The sequence below is a fragment of the Phallusia mammillata genome, chromosome 3, assembly GCF_965637545.1.
Source record: "Phallusia mammillata chromosome 3, kaPhaMamm4.hap1.1, whole genome shotgun sequence".
Taxonomy (NCBI): Eukaryota; Metazoa; Chordata; class Ascidiacea; order Phlebobranchia; family Ascidiidae; genus Phallusia; species Phallusia mammillata.
The window spans coordinates 29,309,689-29,334,717 of NC_137254.1; the positions used below are offsets into that span (position 1 = coordinate 29,309,689).

The 25,029-nt window shown below is 36.8% G+C and overlaps 1 protein-coding gene across 10 annotated transcripts in view; it reads left to right on the forward strand.

Annotated features, from left to right (window-relative positions):
- Nucleotides 1–25,029, forward strand: part of LOC145220042 (neuroligin-1-like) — a 51,407-nt gene that overhangs the window by 24,162 nt on the left and 2,216 nt on the right. The window lies entirely within an intron of this gene.

Here is a 25,029-nt window from a genome sequence, read left to right on the forward strand (position 1 = left end):
ACCGTTGCAAGGCTATAGCTTTCCGTCGATTTGTCAATCCGAGTTTAAATATCACTTTTTCGATTGCAGTTCAAACCCGTTGGGGGATCGGTAGGACACTATACACGCCTGGAATCCATTCAAAACTAGAATATTCCGTCAGGAACCGTTTAGAAAGTGAACTTTCCTCAAATTTTCCAATTTCGCACGCCTAAAAACCGTTGCAAGGCTATAGCCTTTCCGTCGATTTATAAATTGGAGATTAAATATCAATTTCTCGACTCCTGTTCAAACCCATTTTGGAGTCGATAGGACGCTATAGACGCCTGGAATCCATTTAAAACTAGAATATTCCGTCAGAAATCGTTTAGAAATTGAACTTTCCCCCAATTTTACAATTTCGCACGCCTAAAAACTCGTCCAAGGCTATAATCTTTCGGTCGATTTATCAATGCGAATTGTAATATCAATTTTCCGATGTCAACTTAAACTCAATTGGGGTCAGTATGACACTATAGACGCCTGGAATTCATTCAAAACTAGAATATTCAGTCAGAAACCGATCAGAAATTGAACTTTCGTCCAATTTTACAATTTCGCACGCCTAAAAACCGTTGCAAGGCTATAGTCTTTCCGTCGATCTATCAATTCGAGTTTAAATATCAATTTTGTGATTGCAGTTTAAACCCATTTTAGAGTCGATTGGACACTCTAGACGCCTGGAATCCATTCAAAACTAGAATATTTCGTCAGAAACCGTTTAGAAAGTGAAATTTCCTCCAATTTTACAATTTCGCACGCCTAAAAACCGCTGCAAGGCTATAGCCTTTCCGTCGATTTATCAATTCGAGTTCAAATATCAATTTTGTGATTGCAGTTTAAACCCATTTTAGAGTCGATTGGACACTCTAGATGCCTGGAATCCATTCAAAACTAGAATATTTCGTCAGAAACCGTTTAGAAAGTGAAATTTCCTCCAATTTTACAATTTCGCACGCCTAAAAACCGCTGCAAGGCTATAGTCTTTCCGTCGATCTATCAATTCGAGTTTAAATATCAATTTTGTGATTGCAGTTTAAACCCATTTTAGAGTCGATTGGACACTATAGATGCCTGGAATCCATTCAAAACTAGAATATTTCGTCAGAAACCGTTTAGAAAGTGAAATTTCCTCCAATTTTACAATTTCACACGCCTAAAACCGTTGCAAGGCTATAGCTTTCCGTCGATTTGTCAATCCGAGTTTAAATATCACTTTTTCGATTGCAGTTCAAACCCGTTGGGGGATCGGTATGACACTATAGACGCCTGGAATCCATTCAAAACTAGAATATTCCGTCAGGAACCGTTTAGAAAGTGAACTTTCCTCAAATTTTCCAATTTCGCACGCCTAAAAACCGTTGCAAGGCTATAGCCTTTCCGTCGATTTATAAATTGGAGATTAAATATCAATTTCTCGACTGCTGTTCAAACCCATTTTGGAGTCGATAGGACGCTATAGACGCCTGGAATCCATTTAAAACTAGAATATTCCGTCAGAAATCGTTTAGAAATTGAACTTTCCCCCAATTTTACAATTTCGCACGCCTAAAAACTCGTCCAAGGCTATAGTCTTTCGGTCGATTTATCAATGCGAATTGTAATATCAATTTTCCGATGTCAACTTAAACTCAATTGGGGTCAGTATGACACTATAGACGCCTGGAATTCATTCAAAACTAGAATATTCAGTCAGAAACCGATCAGAAATTGAACTTTCGTCCAATTTTACAATTTCGCACGCCTAAAAACCGTTGCAAGGCTATAGTCTTTCCGTCGATCTATCAATTCGAGTTTAAATATCAATTTTGTGATTGCAGTTTAAACCCATTTTAGAGTCGATTGGACACTCTAGATGCCTGGAATCCATTCAAAACTAGAATATTTCGTCAGAAACCGTTTAGAAAGTGAAATTTCCTCCAATTTTACAATTTCGCACGCCTAAAAACCGCTGCAAGGCTATAGTCTTTCCGTCGATCTATCAATTCGAGTTTAAATATCAATTTTGTGATTGCAGTTTAAACCCATTTTAGAGTCGATTGGACACTATAGATGCCTGGAATCCATTCAAAACTAGAATATTTCGTCAGAAACCGTTTAGAAAGTGAAATTTCCTCCAATTTTACAATTTCGCACGCCTAAAAACCGTTGCAAGGCTATAGCTTTCCGTCGATTTGTCAATCCGAGTTTAAATATCACTTTTTCGATTGCAATTCAAACCCGTTGGGGGATCGGTAGGACACTATAGACGCCTGGAATCCATTCAAAACTAGAATATTCCGTCAGGAACCGTTTAGAAAGTGAACTTTCCTCAAATTTTCCAATTTCGCACGCCTAAAAACCGTTGCAAGGCTATAGCCTTTCCGTCGATTTATAAATTGGAGATTAAATATCAATTTCTCGACTGCTGTTCAAACCCATTTTGGAGTCGATAGGACGCTATAGACGCCTGGAATCCATTTAAAACTAGAATATTCCGTCAGAAATCGTTTAGAAATTGAAATTTCCCCCAATTTTACAGTTTCGCACGCCTAAAAACTCGTCCAAGGCTATAGTCTTTCGGTCGATTTATCAATGCGAATTGTAATATCAATTTTCCGATGTCAACTTAAACTCAATTGGGGTCAGTATGACACTATAGACGCCTGGAATTCATTCAAAACTAGAATATTCAGTCAGAAACCGATCAGAAATTGAACTTTCGTCCAATTTTACAATTTCGCACGCCTAAAAACCGTTGCAAGGCTATATCAATTCGAGTTCAAATATCAATTTTGTGATTGCAGTTTAAACCCATTTTAGAGTCGATTGGACACTATAGATGCCTGGAATCCATTCAAAACTAGAATATTTCGTCAGAAACCGTTTAGAAAGTGAAATTTCCTCCAATTTTACAATTTCGCACGCCTAAAAACCGCTGCAAGGCTATAGTCTTTCCGTCGATCTATCAATTCGAGTTTAAATATCAATTTTGTGATTGCAGTTTAAACCCATTTTAGAGTCGATTGGACACTATAGATGCCTGGAATCCATTCAAAACTAGAATATTTCGTCAGAAACCGTTTAGAAAGTGAAATTTCCTCCAATTTTACAATTTCGCACGCCTAAAAACCGCTGCAAGGCTATAGTCTTTCCGTCGATCTATCAATTCGAGTTTAAATATCAATTTTGTGATTGCAGTTTAAACCCATTTTGGAGTCGATTGGACACTATATAGATGCCTGGAATCCATTCAAAACTAGAATATTTCGTCAGAAACCGTTTAGAAATTGAAATTTCCTCCAATTTTACAATTTCGCACGCCTAAAAACCGCTGCAAGGCTATAGTCTTTCCGTCGATCTATCAATTCGAGTTTAAATATCAATTTTGTGATTGCAGTTTAAACCCATTTTAGAGTCGATTGGACACTATAGATGCCTGGAATCCATTCAAAACTAGAATATTTCGTCAGAAACCGTTTAGAAAGTGAAATTTCCTCCAATTTTACAATTTCGCACGCCTAAAAACCGCTGCAAGGCTATAGTCTTTCCGTCGATCTATCAATTCGAGTTTAAATATCAATTTTGTGATTGCAGTTTAAACCCATTTTGGAGTCGATTGGACACTATATAGATGCCTGGAATCCATTCAAAACTAGAATATTTCGTCAGAAACCGTTTAGAAATTGAAATTTCCTCCAATTTTACAATTTCGCACGCCTAAAAACCGCTGCAAGGCTATAGTCTTTCCGTCGATCTATCAATTCGAGTTTAAATATCAATTTTGTGATTGCAGTTTAAACCCATTTTAGAGTCGATTGGACACTATAGATGCCTGGAATCCATTCAAAACTAGAATATTTCGTCAGAAACCGTTTAGAAATTGAAATTTCCTCCAATTTTACAATTTCGCACGCCTAAAAACCGCTGCAAGGCTATAGTCTTTCCGTCGATCTATCAATTCGAGTTTAAATATCAATTTTGTGATTGCAGTTTAAACCCATTTTAGAGTCGATTGGACACTATAGATGCCTGGAATCCATTCAAAACTAGAATATTTCGTCAGAAACCGTTTAGAAAGTGAAATTTCCTCCAATTTTACAATTTCGCACGCCTAAAAACCGCTGCAAGGCTATAGTCTTTCCGTCGATCTATCAATTCGAGTTTAAATATCAATTTTGTGATTGCAGTTTAAACCCATTTTAGAGTCGATTGGACACTATAGATGCCTGGAATCCATTCAAAACTAGAATATTTCGTCAGAAACCGTTTAGAAAGTGAAATTTCCTCCAATTTTACAATTTCGCACGCCTAAAAACCGTTGCAAGGCTATAGCTTTCCGTCGATTTGTCAATCCGAGTTTAAATATCACTTTTTCGATTGCAGTTCAAACTCGTTGGGGGATCGGTAGGACACTATACACGCCTGGAATCCATTCAAAACTAGAATATTCCGTCAGGAACCGTTTAGAAAGTGAACTTTCGTCCAATTTTCCAATTTCGCACGCCTAAAAACCGTTGCAAGGCTATAGCCTTTCCGTCGATTTATAAATTGGAGATTAAATATCAATTTCTCGACTGCTGTTCAAACCCATTTTGGAGTCGATAGGACGCTATAGACGCCTGGAATCCATTTAAAACTAGAATATTCCGTCAGAAATCGTTTAGAAATTGAACTTTCCCCCAATTTTACAATTTCGCACGCCTAAAAACTCGTCCAAGGCTATAATCTTTCGGTCGATTTATCAATGCGAATTGTAATATCAATTTTCCGATGTCAACTTAAACTCAATTGGGGTCAGTATGACACTATAGACGCCTGGAATTCATTCAAAACTAGAATATTCAGTCAGAAACCGATCAGAAATTGAACTTTCGTCCAATTTTACAATTTCGCACGCCTAAAAACCGTTGCAAGGCTATAGTCTTTCCGTCGATCTATCAATTCGAGTTTAAATATCAATTTTGTGATTGCAGTTTAAACCCATTTTAGAGTCGATTGGACACTCTAGATGCCTGGAATCCATTCAAAACTAGAATATTTCGTCAGAAACCGTTTAGAAAGTGAAATTTCCTCCAATTTTACAATTTCGCACGCCTAAAAACCGCTGCAAGGCTATAGTCTTTCCGTCGATCTATCAATTCGAGTTTAAATATCAATTTTGTGATTGCAGTTTAAACCCATTTTAGAGTCGATTGGACACTATAGATGCCTGGAATCCATTCAAAACTAGAATATTTCGTCAGAAACCGTTTAGAAAGTGAAATTTCCTCCAATTTTACAATTTCGCACGCCTAAAAACCGTTGCAAGGCTATAGCTTTCCGTCGATTTGTCAATCCGAGTTTAAATATCACTTTTTCGATTGCAATTCAAACCCGTTGGGGGATCGGTAGGACACTATAGACGCCTGGAATCCATTCAAAACTAGAATATTCCGTCAGGAACCGTTTAGAAAGTGAACTTTCCTCAAATTTTCCAATTTCGCACGCCTAAAAACCGTTGCAAGGCTATAGCCTTTCCGTCGATTTATAAATTGGAGATTAAATATCAATTTCTCGACTGCTGTTCAAACCCATTTTGGAGTCGATAGGACGCTATAGACGCCTGGAATCCATTTAAAACTAGAATATTCCGTCAGAAATCGTTTAGAAATTGAACTTTCCCCCAATTTTACAGTTTCGCACGCCTAAAAACTCGTCCAAGGCTATAGTCTTTCGGTCGATTTATCAATGCGAATTGTAATATCAATTTTCCGATGTCAACTTAAACTCAATTGGGGTCAGTATGACACTATAGACGCCTGGAATTCATTCAAAACTAGAATATTCAGTCAGAAACCGATCAGAAATTGAACTTTCGTCCAATTTTACAATTTCGCACGCCTAAAAACCGTTGCAAGGCTATATCAATTCGAGTTCAAATATCAATTTTGTGATTGCAGTTTAAACCCATTTTAGAGTCGATTGGACACTATAGATGCCTGGAATCCATTCAAAACTAGAATATTTCGTCAGAAACCGTTTAGAAAGTGAAATTTCCTCCAATTTTACAATTTCGCACGCCTAAAAACCGCTGCAAGGCTATAGTCTTTCCGTCGATCTATCAATTCGAGTTTAAATATCAATTTTGTGATTGCAGTTTAAACCCATTTTAGAGTCGATTGGACACTATAGATGCCTGGAATCCATTCAAAACTAGAATATTTCGTCAGAAACCGTTTAGAAAGTGAAATTTCCTCCAATTTTACAATTTCGCACGCCTAAAAACCGCTGCAAGGCTATAGTCTTTCCGTCGATCTATCAATTCGAGTTTAAATATCAATTTTGTGATTGCAGTTTAAACCCATTTTAGAGTCGATTGGACACTATAGATGCCTGGAATCCATTCAAAACTAGAATATTTCGTCAGAAACCGTTTAGAAAGTGAAATTTCCTCCAATTTTACAATTTCGCACGCCTAAAAACCGCTGCAAGGCTATAGTCTTTCCGTCGATCTATCAATTCGAGTTTAAATATCAATTTTGTGATTGCAGTTTAAACCCATTTTGGAGTCGATTGGACACTATATAGATGCCTGGAATCCATTCAAAACTAGAATATTTCGTCAGAAACCGTTTAGAAATTGAAATTTCCTCCAATTTTACAATTTCGCACGCCTAAAAACCGCTGCAAGGCTATAGTCTTTCCGTCGATCTATCAATTCGAGTTTAAATATCAATTTTGTGATTGCAGTTTAAACCCATTTTAGAGTCGATTGGACACTATAGATGCCTGGAATCCATTCAAAACTAGAATATTTCGTCAGAAACCGTTTAGAAAGTGAAATTTCCTCCAATTTTACAATTTCGCACGCCTAAAAACCGCTGCAAGGCTATAGTCTTTCCGTCGATCTATCAATTCGAGTTTAAATATCAATTTTGTGATTGCAGTTTAAACCCATTTTAGAGTCGATTGGACACTATAGATGCCTGGAATCCATTCAAAACTAGAATATTTCGTCAGAAACCGTTTAGAAAGTGAAATTTCCTCCAATTTTACAATTTCGCACGCCTAAAAACCGCTGCAAGGCTATAGTCTTTCCGTCGATCTATCAATTCGAGTTTAAATATCAATTTTGTGATTGCAGTTTAAACCCATTTTAGAGTCGATTGGACACTATAGATGCCTGGAATCCATTCAAAACTAGAATATTTCGTCAGAAACCGTTTAGAAAGTGAAATTTCCTCCAATTTTACAATTTCGCACGCCTAAAAACCGCTGCAAGGCTATAGCCTTTCCGTCGATCTATCAATTCGAGTTTAAATATCAATTTTGTGATTGCAGTTTAAACCCATTTTAGAGTCGATTGGACACTATAGATGCCTGGAATCCATTCAAAACTAGAATATTTCGTCAGAAACCGTTTAGAAAGTGAAATTTCCTCCAATTTTACAATTTCGCACGCCTAAAAACCGCTGCAAGGCTATAGCCTTTCCGTCGATCTATCAATTCGAGTTTAAATATCAATTTTGTGATTGCAGTTTAAACCCATTTTAGAGTCGATTGGACACTATAGATGCCTGGAATCCATTCAAAACTAGAATATTTCGTCAGAAACCGTTTAGAAAGTGAAATTTCCTCCAATTTTACAATTTCGCACGCCTAAAAACCGTTGCAAGGCTATAGCTTTCCGTCGATTTATAAATTGGAGATTAAATATCAATTACTCGACTGCTGTTCAAACCCATTTTGGAGTCGATAGGACGCTATAGACGCCTGGAATCCATTTAAAACTAGAATATTCCGTCAGAAATCGTTTAGAAATTGAACTTTCCCCCAATTTTACAATTTCGCACGCCTAAAAACTCGTCCAAGGCTATAGTCTTTCGGTCGATTTATCAATGCGAATTGTAATATCAATTTTCCGATGTCAACTTAAACTCAATTGGGGTCACTATGACACTATAGACGCCTGGAATTCATTCAAAACTAGAATATTCAGTCAGAAACCGATCAGAAATTGAACTTTCGTCCAATTTTACAATTTCGCACGCCTAAAAACCGTTGCAAGGCTATAGTCTTTCCGTCGATTTATCAATTCGAGTTTAAATATCAATTTTGTGATTGCAGTTTAAACCCATTTTAGAGTCGATTGGACACTATAGATGCCTGGAATCCATTCAAAACTAGAATATTTCGTCAGAAACCGTTTAGAAAGTGAAATTTCCTCCAATTTTACAATTTCGCACGCCTAAAAACCGCTGCAAGGCTATAGTCTATCCGTCGATCTATCAATTCGAGTTTAAATTAGAGACGTACCGAATATTCGGTTTGCCGAATTTATTCGGCCGAATCGATCATTTTTGCAAAGATTCGGTTTCGGCCGAATAATTTGTTGCGATTCGGCCGAAACCGAATCTTTTACCAACACAAATTTTAAGCGTTAAACGTGTCTTTTCTGCTCATTAAGGTCCACGCAATCTTTCAAAAGTCCAAACATAACGAAAATTGCGTCAATGTTTATCTTTTTCAACACATTATCGTTTTTCCCACGGTAGTCAAAAAAATTAGTAATTCATCAGCAAGTTGCCAATCATGCTTAAGGCAATTTTAAACCCCACAGAACTGAAATAAGGACGAAACACAACTATTTTGCGCTGGCTGCCTGGTAGATAAAAAAATTTTTTTCACGTCAAACGCGAAGCGTACGACTTCGCGTTACGTCATAAATGATTCGGTTGATTCGGTTGATTCGGCCGAATTTATTCGGCAAAACCGCCGAATATTCGGTTTCGGCCGAATCGAAATTTAGCCGATTCGGTACATCACTAGTTTAAATATCAATTTTGTGATTGCAGTCTAAACCCATTTTAGAGTCGATTGGACACTATAGATGCCTGGAATCCATTCAAAACTAGAATATTTCGTCAGAAACCGTTTAGAAAGTGAAATTTCCTCCAATTTTACAATTTCGCACGCCTAAAAACCGCTGCAAGGCTATAGCCTTTCCGTCGATCTATCAATTCGAGTTTAAATATCAATTTTGTGATTGCAGTTTAAACCCATTTTAGAGTCGATTGGACACTATAGATGCCTGGAATCCATTCAAAACTAGAATATTTCGTCAGAAACCGTTTAGAAAGTGAAATTTCCTCCAATTTTACAATTTCGCACGCCTAAAAACCGCTGCAAGGCTATAGTCTTTCCGTCGATCTATCAATTCGAGTTTAAATATCAATTTTGTGATTGCAGTTTAAACCCATTTTGGAGTCGATTGGACACTATATAGATGCCTGGAATCCATTCAAAACTAGAATATTTCGTCAGAAACCGTTTAGAAATTGAAATTTCCTCCAATTTTACAATTTCGCACGCCTAAAAACCGCTGCAAGGCTATAGTCTTTCCGTCGATCTATCAATTCGAGTTTAAATATCAATTTTGTGATTGCAGTTTAAACCCATTTTAGAGTCGATTGGACACTATAGATGCCTGGAATCCATTCAAAACTAGAATATTTCGTCAGAAACCGTTTAGAAAGTGAAATTTCCTCCAATTTTACAATTTCGCACGCCTAAAAACCGCTGCAAGGCTATAGTCTTTCCGTCGATCTATCAATTCGAGTTTAAATATCAATTTTGTGATTGCAGTTTAAACCCATTTTAGAGTCGATTGGACACTATAGATGCCTGGAATCCATTCAAAACTAGAATATTTCGTCAGAAACCGTTTAGAAAGTGAAATTTCCTCCAATTTTACAATTTCGCACGCCTAAAAACCGCTGCAAGGCTATAGTCTTTCCGTCGATCTGTCAATTCGAGTTTAAATATCAATTTTGTGATTGCAGTTTAAACCCATTTTAGAGTCGATTGGACACTATAGATGCCTGGAATCCATTCAAAACTAGAATATTTCGTCAGAAACCGTTTAGAAAGTGAAATTTCCTCCAATTTTACAATTTCGCACGCCTAAAAACCGCTGCAAGGCTATAGCCTTTCCGTCGATCTATCAATTCGAGTTTAAATATCAATTTTGTGATTGCAGTTTAAACCCATTTTAGAGTCGATTGGACACTATAGATGCCTGGAATCCATTCAAAACTAGAATATTTCGTCAGAAACCGTTTAGAAAGTGAAATTTCCTCCAATTTTACAATTTCGCACGCCTAAAAACCGCTGCAAGGCTATAGCCTTTCCGTCGATCTATCAATTCGAGTTTAAATATCAATTTTGTGATTGCAGTTTAAACCCATTTTAGAGTCGATTGGACACTATAGATGCCTGGAATCCCTTCAAAACTAGAATATTTCGTCAGAAACCGTTTAGAAAGTGAAATTTCCTCCAATTTTACAATTTCGCACGTCTAAAAACCGCTGCAAGGCTATAGTCTTTCCGTCGATCTATCAATTCGAGTTTAAATATCAATTTTGTGATTGCAGTTTAAACCCATTTTAGAGTCGATTGGACACTATAGATGCCTGGAATCCATTCAAAACTAGAATATTTCGTCAGAAACCGTTTAGAAAGTGAAATTTCCTCCAATTTTACAATTTCGCACGTCTAAAAACCGCTGCAAGGCTATAGTCTTTCCGTCGATCTATCAATTCGAGTTTAAATATCAATTTTGTGATTGCAGTTTAAACCCATTTTAGAGTCGATTGGACACTATAGATGCCTGGAATCCATTCAAAACTAGAATATTTCGTCAGAAACCGTTTAGAAAGTGAAATTTCCTCCAATTTTACAATTTCGCACGTCTAAAAACCGTTGCAAGGCTATAGCTTTCCGTCGATTTGTCAATTCGAGTTTAAATATCAATTTTGTGATTGCAGTTTAAACCCATTTTAGAGTCGATTGGACACTATAGATGCCTGGAATCCATTCAAAACTAGAATATTTCGTCAGAAACCGTTTAGAAAGTGAAATTTCCTCCAATTTTACAATTTCGCACGCCTAAAAACCGTTGCAAGGCTATAGCTTTCCGTCGATTTATAAATTGGAGATTAAATATCAATTACTCGACTGCTGTTCAAACCCATTTTGGAGTCGATAGGACGCTATAGACGCCTGGAATCCATTTAAAACTAGAATATTCCGTCAGAAATCGTTTAGAAATTGAACTTTCCCCCAATTTTACAATTTCGCACGCCTAAAAACTCGTCCAAGGCTATAGTCTTTCGGTCGATTTATCAATGCGAATTGTAATATCAATTTTCCGATGTCAACTTAAACTCAATTGGGGTCACTATGACACTATAGACGCCTGGAATTCATTCAAAACTAGAATATTCAGTCAGAAACCGATCAGAAATTGAACTTTCGTCCAATTTTACAATTTCGCACGCCTAAAAACCGTTGCAAGGCTATAGTCTTTCCGTCGATTTATCAATTCGAGTTTAAATATCAATTTTGTGATTGCAGTTTAAACCCATTTTAGAGTCGATTGGACACTATAGATGCCTGGAATCCATTCAAAACTAGAATATTTCGTCAGAAACCGTTTAGAAAGTGAAATTTCCTCCAATTTTACAATTTCGCACGCCTAAAAACCGCTGCAAGGCTATAGTCTATCCGTCGATCTATCAATTCGAGTTTAAATTAGAGACGTACCGAATATTCGGTTTGCCGAATTTATTCGGCCGAATCGATCATTTTTGCAAAGATTCGGTTTCGGCCGAATAATTTGTTGCGATTCGGCCGAAACCGAATCTTTTACCAACACAAATTTTAAGCGTTAAACGTGTCTTTTCTGCTCATTAAGGTCCACGCAATCTTTCAAAAGTCCAAACATAACGAAAATTGCGTCAATGTTTATCTTTTTCAACACATTATCGTTTTTCCCACGGTAGTCAAAAAAATTAGTAATTCATCAGCAAGTTGCCAATCATGCTTAAGGCAATTTTAAACCCCACAGAACTGAAATAAGGACGAAACACAACTATTTTGCGCTGGCTGCCTGGAAGATAAAAAAAATTTTTTCACGTCAAACGCGAAGCGTACGACTTCGCGTTACGTCATAAATGATTCGGTTGATTCGGTTGATTCGGCCGAATTTATTCGGCAAAACCGCCGAATATTCGGTTTCGGCCGAATCGAAATTTAGCCGATTCGGTACATCACTAGTTTAAATATCAATTTTGTGATTGCAGTCTAAACCCATTTTAGAGTCGATTGGACACTATAGATGCCTGGAATCCATTCAAAACTAGAATATTTCGTCAGAAACCGTTTAGAAATTGAACTTTCGTCCAATTTTACAATTTCGCACGCCTAAAAACCGCTGCAAGGCTATAGCCTTTCCGTCGATCTATCAATTCGAGTTTAAATATCAATTTTGTGATTGCAGTTTAAACCCATTTTAGAGTCGATTGGACACTATAGATGCCTGGAATCCATTCAAAACTAGAATATTTCGTCAGAAACCGTTTAGAAAGTGAAATTTCCTCCAATTTTACAATTTCGCACGCCTAAAAACCGCTGCAAGGCTATAGTCTTTCCGTCGATCTATCAATTCGAGTTTAAATATCAATTTTGTGATTGCAGTTTAAACCCATTTTAGAGTCGATTGGACACTATAGATGCCTGGAATCCATTCAAAACTAGAATATTTCGTCAGAAACCGTTTAGAAAGTGAAATTTCCTCCAATTTTACAATTTCGCACGCCTAAAAACCGCTGCAAGGCTATAGTCTTTCCGTCGATCTATCAATTCGAGTTTAAATATCAATTTTGTGATTGCAGTTTAAACCCATTTTAGAGTCGATTGGACACTATAGATGCCTGGAATCCATTCAAAACTAGAATATTCCGTCAGAAACCGTTTAGAATTAAACTTTCCTCCAATTTTACAATTTCGCACGCCTAAAAACCGCCGCAAGGCTATAGCCTTTCCGTCGATCTATCAATTCGAGTTTAAATATCAATTTTGTGATTGCAGTTTAAACCCATTTGAGAGTCGATTGGACACTATAGATGCCTGGAATCCATTCAAAACTAGAATATTTCGTCAGAAACCGTTTAGAAAGTGAAATTTCCTCCAATTTTACAATTTCGCACGCCTAAAAACCGCTGCAAGGCTATAGTCTTTCCGTCGATCTATCAATTCGAGTTTAAATATCAATTTTGTGATTGCAGTTTAAACCCATTTTAGAGTCGATTGGACACTATAGATGCCTGGAATCCATTCAAAACTAGAATATTTCGTCAGAAACCGTTTAGAAAGTGAAATTTCCTCCAATTTTACAATTTCGCACGCCCAAAAACCGCTGCAAGGCTATAGTCTATCCGTCGATCTATCAATTCGAGTTTAAATTAGAGACGTACCGAATATTCGGTTTGCCGAATTTATTCGGCCGAATCGATCATTTTTGCAAAGATTCGGTTTCGGCCGAATAATTTGTTGCGATTCGGCCGAAACCGAATCTTTTACCAACACAAATTTTAAGCGTTAAACGTGTCTTTTCTGCTTATTAAGGTCCACGCAATCTTTCAAAAGTCCAAACATAACGAAAATTGCGTCAATGTGTATCTTTTTCAACACATTATCGTTTTTCCCACGGTAGTCAAAAAAATTAGTAATTCATCAGCAAGTTGCCAATCATGCTTAAGGCAATTTTAAACCCCACAGAACTGAAATAAGGACGAAACACAACTATTTTGCGCTGGCTGCCTGGTAGATAAAAAAATTTTTTTCACGTCAAACGCGAAGCGTACGACTTCGCGTGACGTCATAAATGATTCGGTTGATTCGGCCGAATTTATTCGGTAAAACCGACGAATATTCGGTTTCGGCCGAATCGAAATTTAGCCGATTCGGTACATCACTAGTTTAAATATCAATTTTGTGATTGCAGTCTAAACCCATTTTAGAGTCGATTGGACACTATAGATGCTTGGAATCCATTCAAAACTAGAATATTTCGTCAGAAACCGATCAGAAATTGAACTTTCGTCCAATTTTACAATTTCGCACGCCTAAAAACCGTTGCAAGGCTATAGTCTTTCCGTCGATTTATCAATTCGAGTTTAAATATCAATTTTGTGATTGCAGTTTAAACCCATTTTAGAGTCGATTGGACACTATAGATGCCTGGAATCCATTCAAAACTAAAATATTCCGTCATAAACCGTTTAGAATTAAACTTTCGTCCAATTTTACAATTTCGCACGCCTAAAAACCGCCGCAAGGCTATAGCCTTTCCGTCGATCTATCAATTCGAGTTTAAATATCAATTTTGTGATTGCAGTTTAAACCCATTTTAGAGTCGATTGGACACTATAGATGCCTGGAATCCATTCAAAACTAGAATATTTTGTCAGAAACCGTTTAGAAAGTGAAATTTCCTCCAATTTTACAATTTCGCACGCCTAAAAACCGTTGCAAGGCTATAGCTTTCCGTCGATTTGTCAATTCGAGTTTAAATATCACTTTTTCGATTGCAGTTCAAACCCGTTGGGGGATCGGTAGGACACTATACACGCCTGGAATCCATTCAAAACTAGAATATTCCGTCAGGAACCGTTTAGAAAGTGAACTTTCCTCAAATTTTACAATTTCGCACGCCTAAAAACCGTTGCAAGGCTATAGCCTTTCCGTCGATTTATAAATTGGAGATTAAATATCAATTTCTCGACTGCTGTTCAAACCCATTTTGGAGTCGATAGGAAGCTATAGACGCCTGGAATCCATTTAAAACTAAAATATTCCGTCAGAAACCGTTTAGAAAGTGAAATTTCCTCCAATTTTACAATTTCGCACGCCTAAAAACCGCTGCAAGGCTATAGTCTTTCCGTCGATCTATCAATTCGAGTTTAAATATCAATTTTGTGATTGCAGTTTAAACCCATTTTAGAGTCGAAAGGACACTATAGATGCCTGGAATCCATTCAAAACTAGAATAATTCGTCAGAAACCGTTTAGAAAGTGAAATTTCGTCCAATTTTACAATTTCGCACGCCTAAAAACCGTTGCAAGGCTATAGCTTTCCGTCGATTTGTCAATTCGAGTTTAAATATCAATTTTTCGATTGCAGTTCAAACCCGTTGGGGGGTCGGTAGGACACTATACACGCCTGGAATCCATTCAAAACTAGAATATTCCGTCAGGAACCGTTTAGAAAGTGAACTTTCCTCCAATTTTATAATTTCGCACGCCTAAAAACCGTTGCAAGGCTATAGCCTTTCCGTCGATTTATAAATTGGAGATTAAATATCAATTTCTCGACTGCTGTTCAAACCCATTTTGGAGTCGATAGGACGCTATAGACGCCTGGAATCCATTTAAAACTAGAATATTCCGTCAGAAATCGTTTAGAAATTGAACTTTCCCCCAATTTTACAATTTCGCACGCCTAAAAACTCGTCCAAGCCTATAGTCTTTCGGTCGATTTATCAATTCGAGTTTAAATATCATTTTTTCGATTGCAGTTTCAACCCGTTGGGTGGTTGCGTAGGACACACTAGACGCCTGGAATCCATTCAAAACTAGAATATTCCGTCCGAAATCGATGGAAAATTAAATTTTCCTCCAATTTTACAATTTCGCACGCCTAAAAAACGTTGCAAGGCTATAGTCATTGCGTCGATTTATCAATTCGAGCTTAAATATCAATTTTCCGATGTCAACTTAAACTCAATTGGGGTCAGTAGGACATTATAGACGCCTGGAATTCATTCAAAACTAGAATATTCAGTCAGAAACCGATCAGAAATTGAACTTTCCTCCAATTTTGCAATTTCGCACGCCTAAAAACCGTTGCAAGGCTATAGTCTTTCCGTCGATTTATCAATTCGAGTTTAAATATCAATTTTGTGATTGCAGTTTCAACCCATTTTAGAGTCGAAAGGACACTATAGATTCCTTGAATCCATTCAAAACTAGAATATTTCGCCAGAATCCGATTAGAAATTGAACTTTCCTCCATTTTTACAATTTCGCACGCAAAAAAACCGTTGCAAGGCTATAGTTTTCCGTCGATTTATCAATTCGAGTTTAAATATCAATTTTGCAATTGCAGTTTATACCCATTTTGGAGTCGATAGGACACACTAGACGCCTGAAATCCAATCAAAACTACAATAATCCGTCAGAAACCGATTGGAAATTAAACTTTCCTTCAATTTTACAATATCGCACACCTAAAAACCGTTGCAAGGCTATAGTCTTCCTGTCGATTTATCAATTCGAATTGTGATATCAATTAAAACCCAATTGGGGTCGGTAGGACCTTACAGACGCCTTGAATCCATTCAAAACTGGAATATTCCGTCAGAAACCGATTAGAAAGTGAACTTTCTTCCCATTTTACATTTTCGCACACCGAAAAACCGTTGCAAGGCTATGGTCTTTCGGTCGATTTATCAATTCGAGTTTCAATGTCAATTTTGTGATTGCAGTTTAAACCCATTTTAGAGTCGATAGGACACTATAGACGCCGGGAATCTATTCAAAACTAGAATATTCGGTCAGAAATTGATCAAAAATTAAACTTTTCTTCAATTTTACAATTTCGCACGCCTACAAAAAACGATGCAAGATTATGGTCTTTCCGTCGATCTATCAATTCGAGTTTCAATATCAATTTTGTGATTGCACTTAAAACCCATTTTAGAGTCGATAGGACACTATAGATGCCTTGAATCCATTCAAAACTGAACATTCCGCCAGAAACCGATTATAAAGTGAAATTTCCTCCAATTTTACAATTTCGCACACCTAAAAACCGTTGCAAGGCTATATTCTTTCCGTCGATTTATCAATTCGAGTTTAAACATCAATTTCTCGATTGCAGTTTCAACCCATTTTGGAGTCGATTGGACACTATAGACGCCGGGAATCTATTCAAAACTAGAATATTCGGTCAAAAATTGATCAAAAATTAAACTTTCCTTCAATTTTGCAATTTCGCACAACTAAAAACGTTGCAAGATTATGGGCTTTCCGTCGTTTAATCAATTCGAGTTTAAATATCAATTTTGTGATTGCAGTTAAAACCCATTTTAGAGTCGATAGGACACTATAGATGCCTGGAATCCATTCAAAACTAAAATATTCCGTCAGAAACCGATGGGAAATTGAACTTTCCTCCAATTTTACAATTTCGCACACCTAAAAACCGTTGCAAGGCTATAGTCTTTCCGTCGATTTATCAATTCGAGTTTCAATGTCAATTTTTCGATTGCAGTTTAAACCCATTTTAGAGTCGATTGGACACTATAGACGCCTGGAATCCATTCAAAACTGGAATATTTCGTCAGAAACCGTTTAGAAAGTGAACTTTACTCCAATTTTACAATTTCGCACACCGAAAAACCGTTGCAAGGCTATAGTCTTTCCGTCGATTTATCAATTCGAATTGTGATATCAATTTTCCGATGTCAATTAAAACCCAATTGCGGTCGGTAGGACCTTACAGACGCCTGGAATCCATTCAAAACTAGAATATTCCGTCAGAAAACGATGAGAAAGTGACATTTATTCCCATTTTACAATTTCGCACTCCAAAAATCGGTTGCAAGGCTATAGCCTTTCTGCCGATTTATCAATTCGAGTTTAAATATCATTTTTTTGATTCCAGTTTAAACCCATTTTGGAGTCGATTGGACACTATAGACGCCTGGAATCCATTCAAAACTAGAATATTCCGTCAGAAACCGTTTATAAAGTGAACTTTCCTCCAATTTTACAATTTCGCACGCCTAAAAACCGCTGCAATGGCTATAACCTTTCTGTCGATTTATCAATTCGAGTTTAAATATCAATTTCTGGATTGCAGTTTAAACCCATTTTAGAGTCGATTGGACACTATAGATGCCTGGAATCCATTCAAAACTAGATATTTCGTCAGAAACCGTTTATAATGTGAACTTTCCTCCAATTTTACATTTTCGCACACCGAAAAACCGTTGCAAGGCTATGCTCTTTCCGTCGATTTATCAATTCGAGTTTCAATGTCAATTTTGTGATTGCAGTTTAAACCAATTTTAGAGTCGATAGGACACTATAGACGCCGGGAATCTATTCAAAACTAGAATATTCGGTCAGAAATTGATCAAAAATTAAACTTTCCTTCAATTTTACAATTTCGCACGCCTATAAAAAACTTTGCAAGATTATGGTCTTTGCGTCGATGTATCAATTCGCGTTTCAATATCAATTTTGTTATTGCAGTTAAAACCCATTTCAGAGTCGATTGGACACTATAGACGCCTGGAATCCATTCAAAACTAGAATATTTCGTCAGAAACCGTTTAGAAAGTGAAATTTCCTCCAATTTTACAATTTCGCACGCCTAAAAACGTTGCATGGTTATGGGCTTTCCGTCGTTTAATCAATTCGAGTTTAAATATCACTTTTTCGATTGCAGTTCAAACCCGTTGGGGGGTCGGTAGGACAATATACACGCCTGGAATCCATTCAAAACTAGAATATTCAGTCAGAAACCGTTTAGAAAGTGAAATTTCCTCCAATTTTACAATTTCGCACGCCTAAAAACCGTTGCAAGGCTATAGCCTTTCCGTCGATTTATAAATTGGAGATTAAATATCAATTTCTCGACTGCTGTTCAAACCCATTTTGGAGTCGATAGGACACTATAGACGCCTGGAATCCATTCAAAACTAGAATATTCCCTCCGAAATCGATGGAAAATTAAACTTTCCTCCAATTTTACAATTTCGTACGCCTAAAAAACGTTGCAAGGCTATAGTCTTTGCGTCGATTTATCAATGCGAATTGTAATATCAATTTTCCGATGTCAACTTAAACTTAATTGGGGTCAGTAGGACACTATAGACGCCTGGAATCCATTCAAAACTAGAATATTCCCTGAGAAACCGATTGGAAACTGAACTTTCCTCCAGTTTTATAATTTCGCACACCTAAAAACCGTTGCAAGGCTATAGTCTTTCCGTCGAGTTATCAATTCGAGTTTCAATATCAATTTTTCGATTGCAGTTTAAACCCATTTTGGAGTCGATTGGACACTATAGACGCCTAGAATCCATTCAAAACTAGAATATTTCGTCAGAAACCGTTTAGAAAGTGAACTTTCCTCCAATTTTACAATTCCGCACACCTAAAAACCGTTGCAAGGCTATAGTCTTCCTGTCGATTTATCAATTCAATTAAAAAAAAAATGTCAATTAAAACCCAATTGGGGTCGGTAGGACCTTACAGACGCCTGGAATCCATTCAAAACTAGAATATTCTGTCAGAAATCGATCGAAAATTAAACTTTCCTTCAATTTTACAATTTCGCACGCATAAAAACCGTTGCAAGCTAAGGTCTTTGCGTCGATTTATCAATTCGAGTTTAAATATCAATTTTGTGATTGCAGTTTAAACCCATTTTGGAGTCGATTGGACATTATAGACGCCTGGAATCCATTCAAAACTAGAATATTTCGTCAGAAACCGTTTAGAAAGTGAACTTTCCTTTAATTTTACAATTTCGCACGCCTAAAAACGTTGCATGGTTATGGGCTTTCCGTCGTTTAATCAATTCGAGTTTAAATATCAATTTTGTGATTGCAGTTCAAACCCATTTTAGAGTCGATAGGACACTATAGATGCCTGGAATCCATTCAAAACTAGAATATTTCGTCAGAAACCGTTTAGAAAGTGAACTTTCCTCCAATTTTACAATTTCGCACACCTAAAAACCGTTGCAAGGCTATAGTCTTTCCGTCGATTTATCAATTCGAGTTTAAACATCAATTTCTCGATTGCAGTTTCAACCCATTTTGGAGTCGATATGACACTATAGACGCCTGGAATCTATTCAAAACTAGAATATTCGGTCAGAAATTGATCAAAAATTAAACTTTCCTTCAATTTTACAATTTTGCACGCCTAAAAACGTAGCAAGATTATGGGCTTTCCGTCGATTAATCAATTCGAGTTTAAATATCAATTTTGTGATTGCAGTTAAAACCGATTTTAGAGTCGATAGGACACTATAGACGCCTTGAATCCATTCAAAACTAGAATATTTCGTCAGAAACCGTTTAGAAAGTGAACTTTCCGCCAATTTTACAATTTCGCACGCCTATAAAAACCGCCGCAATGGCTATAGCCTTTCTGTCGATCTATCAATTCGAGTTTAAATATCAAATTCTGGATTGCAGTTTAAACCCATTGAGGAGTCAATTGGACACTATAGACGCCTGGAATCCATTCAAAACTAGATATTTCGTCAGAAACCGTTTATAATGTGAACTTTCCTCCAATTTTACATTTTCGCACACCGAAAAACCGTTGCAAGGCTATGGTCTTTCCGTCGATTTATCAATTCGAGTTTCAATGTCAATTTTGTGATTGCAGTTTAAACCCATTTTAGAGTCGATAGGACACTACAGACGCCGGGAATCTATTCAAAACTAGAATATTCGGTCAGAAATTGATCAAAAATTAAACTTTCCTTCAATTTTACAATTTCGCACGCCTATAAAAAACTTTGCAAGATCATGGTCTTTGCGTCGATTTATCAATTCGCGTTTCAATGTCAATTTTGTTTTTGCAGTTAAAACCCATTTCAGAGTCGATTGGACACTATAGATGCCTGGAATCCATTCAAAACTAGAATATTTCGTCAGAAACCGTTTAGAAATTGAAATTTCCTCCAATTTTACAATTTCGCACGCCTAAAAACCGTTGCAAGGCTATAGTCTTTCCGTCGATTTGTCAATTCGAGTTTAAATATCACTTTTTCGATTGCAGTTCAAACCCGTTGGGGGGTCGGTAGGACACTATACACGCCTGGAATCCATTCAAAACTAGAATATTCAGTCAGAAACCGTTTAGAAATTGAACTTTCCCCCAATTTTACATTTTCGTACGCCTAAAAACTCGTTCAAGGCTATAGTCTTTCCGTCGATTTGTCAATTCGAGTTTAAATATCACTTTTTCGATTGCAGTTCAAACCCGTTGGGGGGTCGATAGGACACTATACAAGCCTGGAATCCATTCAAAACTAGAATATTCCGTCAGAAACCGTTTAGAAAGTGAACTTTCCTCCAATTTTACAATTTCGCACACCTAAAAACCGTTGCAAGGCTATAGTCTTTCCGTCGATTTATCAATTCGAGTTTAAACATCAATTTCTCGATTGCAGTTTCAACCCATTTTGGAGTCGATATGACACTATAGACGCCGGGAATCTATTCAAAACTAGAATATTCGGTCAGAAATTGATCAAAATTTAAACTTTCCTTCAATTTTACAATTTTGCACGCCTAAAAACGTAGCAAGATTATGGGCTTTCCGTCGATTAATCAATTCGAGTTTAAATATCAATTTTGTGATTGCAGTTAAAACCCATTTTAGAGTCGATAGGACACTATAGATGCCTTGAATCCATTTAAAACTAGAATATTCCGTCAGAAACGGATTGGAAATTGAACTTTCCTCCAATTTTACAATTTCGCACACCTAAAAACCATTAAAAGGCTATAGTCTTTCCATCGATTTGTCAATTCGAGTTTAAATATCAATTTTTCGATTGCAGTTTAAACCCATTTTGGAGTCGATTGGACACTATAGACGCCTGGAATCCATTCAAAACTAGAATATTTCGTCAGAAACCGTTTAGAAAGTGAACTTTCCTCCAATTTTACAATTTCGCACACCTAAAAACCGTTGCAAGGCTATAGTCTTCCTGTCGATTTATTAATTCGAATTGTGATATCAATTTTCCGATGTCAATTAAAACCCAATTGGGGTCGGTAGGACCTTACAGACGCCTGGAATCCATTCAAAACTAGAACATTCTGTCAGAAATCGATCGAAAATTAAACTTTCCTTCAATTTTACAATTTCGCACGCATAAAAAACGTTGCAAGCTAAGGTCTTTGCGTCGATTTATCAATTCGAATTGTGATATCAATTTTCCGATGTCAATTAAAACCCAATTGGGGTTGGTAGGACCTTACAGACGCCTTGAATCCATTCAAAACTGGAATATTCCGTCAGAAACCGATTAGAAAGTGAACTTTCTTCCCATTTTACAATTTCGCACGCCTAAAAACCGTTGCAAGGCTATAGTCTTTCCGTCGATTAATCAATTCGAGTTTCAATATCAAGTTTTCGATTGCAGTTTAAACCCATTTTGGAGTCGATTGGACACTATAGACGCCTGGAATCCATTCAAAACTAGAATATTTCGTCAGAAACCGTTTAGAAAGTGAACTTTCCTCCAATTTTACAATTTCGCACACCTAAAAACCGTTGCAAGGCTATAGTCTTCCTGTCGATTTATAAATTCGAATTGTGATATCAATTTTCCGATGTCAATCAAAACCCAATTGGGGTCGGTAGGACCTCACAGGCGCCTGGAATCCATTCAAAACTAGAACATTCTGTCAGAAATCGATCGAAAATTAAACTTTCCTTCAATTTTACAATTTCGCACGCATAAAAAACGTTGCAAGCTAAGGTCTTTGCGTCGATTTATCAATTCCAGTTTAAATATCAATTTTGTGATTGCAGTTTAAACCCATTTTGGAGTCGATTGGACACTGTAGACGCCTGGAATCCATTCAAAACTAGAATATTCCGTCAGAAACCGTTTTTCACGTGAACTTTCCTCCAACGTTACAATTTCGCACGCCTAAAAACCGTTGCAAGGCTATAGCCTTTCCGTCGATTTATCAATTCGAGTTTAAATATCAATTTCTCGATTGCAATTTAAACAAAATTTTGGAGTCGATATGACACCATGTACGCCTGTAATCCATTCAAAACTAGAATATTCCGTCAGAAATCGGTCGAAAATTAAACTTTCCTTCAATTTTACAATTTCGCACGCCTAAAAAACGTTGCAAGGCTATAGTTTTCCGTCGATTTATCAATTCCAGTTTAAATATCAATTTTTCGATTGCAGTTTAAACCTATTGGGGCGTCGATTGGACACTATAGACGCCTGGAATCCATTCAAAACTACAATATTCCGCCAGAAACCGTTTATAACGTGAACTTTCCTCCAATTTTACAATTTCGCACGCCTAAAAACCGTTGCAAGACTATAGTCTTTCTGTCGACTTATCAATTTGAAATTAAATATCAATTTCTCAATTGCAGTTTAAACCCATTTTGGAGTCGATAGCACACTATAGACGCCTGGAATCCATTCAAAACTAGAATATTCCGTCAGAAACCGTTTAGAAAATGAACTTTCTTTTAGGTTACAATTTCGCACGCCCAAAAACCGATGCAAGGCTATAGTCTTTCCGTCGATTTATCAATTCCAGTTTAAATATCATTTTTTCGATTGCAGTTTAAACCCATTTTGGAGTCGCTAAAACACAAGACGCCTGGAATCCATTCAAAACTAGAATATTCCGCAGGAAATCGATCGAAAATTAAACTTTCCTTCATTTTTACTATTTCGCACACCTAAAAACCGTTGCAAGGCTATAGTCTTTCCGTCGATTTGTCAGTTCGAGTTTAAATAGCACTTTTTCGATTGCAGTTCAAACCCGTTGGGTGGTCGCGTAGGACACACTAAACGCCTGGAATCCATTCAAAACTAGAATATTCAGTCAGAAACCAATCAGAAATTGAACTTTCCTCCAATTTTACAATTTCGCACACCTAAAAACCGTTGCAAGGCTATAGTCTTCCTGTCGATTTATAAATTCGAATTGTGATATCAATTTTCCGATGTCAATCAAAACCCAATTGGTGTCGGTAGGACCTCACAGGCGCCTGGAATCCATTCAAAACTAGAACATTCTGTCAGAAATCGATCGAAAATTAAACTTTCCTTCAATTTTACAATTTCGCACGCATAAAAAACGTTGCAAGCTAAGGTCTTTGCGTCGATTTATCAATTCGAGTTTAAATATCAATTTTGTGATTGCAGTTTAAACCCATTTTGGAGTCGATTGGACACTATAGACGCCTGGAATCCATTCAAAACTAGAATATTCCGTCAGAAACCGTTTTTCACGTGAACTTTCCTCCAACTTTACAATTTCGCACGCCTAAAAACCGCTGCAATGGCTCTAGCCTTTCTGTCGATTTATCAATTCGAGTTTAAATATCAATTTCTGGATTGCAGTTTAAACCCATTGAGGAGTCGATTGGACACTATAGACGCCTGGAATCCATTCAAAACTAGAATATTCCGTCAGAAATTGATTAAAAATTAAACTTTCCTCCAATTTTACTATTTCGCACGCCTAAAAAACGTTGCAAGGCTTTTGTCTTTCCGTCGATTTATCAATTCCAGTTTAAATATCAATTTTGTGATTGCAGTTTAAACTCATTTTGGAGTCGATATGACACTATGTACGCCTGGAATCCATTCAAAACTAGAATATTCCGTCAGAAACCGTTCAGAAATTGAACTTTCTTTTAGTTTACAATTTCGCACGCCTAAAAACCGTTGCAATTAAGGAAACATTCTTTCCGTCGATTTATCAATTCGAGTTTAAATATCAATTTTGTAATTGCAGTTTAAACCCATTTTGGAGTCGAAAGGACACTATAGACGCCTGGAATCCATTCAAAACTAGAATATTCCGTCAGAAATCGATCGAAAATTATACTTTCCTTCAATTTTACTATTTCGCACACCTAAAAAACTTTGCAAGGCTTTTGTCTTTCTGTCGATTTATCAATTCCAGTTTAAATATCAATTTTGTGATTGCAGTTTAAACCTATTGGGGCGTCGATTGGACACTATAGATGCCTGGAATCCATTCAAAACTACAATATTCCGCCAGAAACCGTTTATAATGTGAACTTTCCTTCAACTTTACAATTTCGCACACCTAAAAACCGTTGCAAGGCTGTAGCCTTTCCGTCGATTTATCAATTCGAGTTTAAATATCAATTTCTCGATTGCAATTTAAACAAAATTTTGGAGTCGATAGGACACTATGTACGCCTGTAATCTATTCAAAACTAGAATATTCTGTCTGAAATTGTTTAGAAATTGAATTTTTCTTTAGTTTTACAGTTTCGCACGCCTAAAAAACGCTTAAAGGCTATAGTCTTTCCGTCCATTTATCAATTCCAGTTTGAATATCAATTTTTCGATTGCAGTTTAAACCT